The sequence below is a fragment of the Panthera pardus genome, unplaced genomic scaffold (assembly GCF_024362965.1).
Source record: "Panthera pardus isolate Hobbes unplaced genomic scaffold, ASM2436296v1 HiC_scaffold_17, whole genome shotgun sequence".
Classification (NCBI taxonomy): Eukaryota; Metazoa; Chordata; class Mammalia; order Carnivora; family Felidae; genus Panthera; species Panthera pardus.
This window is the reverse complement of record NW_026526732.1, coordinates 62,355,339-62,356,114: the sequence shown is the minus strand read 5'-3', so window position 1 is coordinate 62,356,114 and position 776 is coordinate 62,355,339. Positions and strand designations below refer to the sequence as shown.

Sequence of the window (776 nt, the reverse complement as noted above, 5' to 3'; positions counted from 1 at the left end):
GCTGGCTGGCTCACTCAGTTAAGCATCTGACTTTGGGTTTCAGCTCAGGTCATGATCTCACTCACGGTTTCATGAGTTCAAGCCCCAGGCTGACAGCTGTGAAGCCTGCTTGGGATTCTCTCTCTCTCTGCCCTTCCTGCACTCGTGCTGTCTCTGCCTCTCTCAAAATAAATAAACTTTAAAACAAAAACAAAAACAAAAAGAAACAAGGCCTCAGATGTATGGAATCTCGCCACTGATCAAATAAATATTCTTTTTGAATTCCAATTAGAAAAGAGCATAGGGGCACGTGGGTGGCTCTGTTTGTTAAGCGGGTGACTCTTGGTTTCTGCTCAGGTCGTGATCTCATGGTTTCGTGGGTTTGATCCCCGCATGGGGCTCTATGCTGACAGTGCAGAGATTGCTTGGCATTCTCTCTCTCTCTCTGCCCCTCCCTCGCTCACACTGTCTCTGTCTCTCTCAAAACTAAATAAATAGGGGTGCCTGGGTGGCTCAGTCGGTTGAGCATCTGACTTTGGCTCAGGTCATGATCTCGCGGTGTGTGGGTTCAAGCCCCACGTCGGGCTCTGTGCTGATGGCTCGGAGCCTGGAGCCTGCTTCAGATTCTGTGTCTCTCGCTCTCTCTCTCTGCTCTTCCCCTGCTCTCTCTCTCTCTCAAAAATAAATAAACATTAAAAATTTTTTAAATAAATAAATAAATTTTATGAAAAAGAAAAGAAGAAAAGAAACAGTTCACATGAACTCAGGATGGACAATATTTGTTTCCAATTTTGCCT

The 776-nt window shown here is 45.5% G+C and overlaps 1 non-coding gene across 1 annotated transcript; it reads left to right on the top strand.

Annotated features, from left to right (window-relative positions):
* The first annotated feature begins 481 nt into the window (after positions 1 to 481).
* TRNAQ-UUG (transfer RNA glutamine (anticodon UUG)) lies at positions 482 to 566 on the top strand. Its single transcript has one exon. It is a non-coding gene; the product is annotated as a tRNA-Gln (tRNA).
* Positions 567 to 776: the final 210 nt, after the last annotated feature.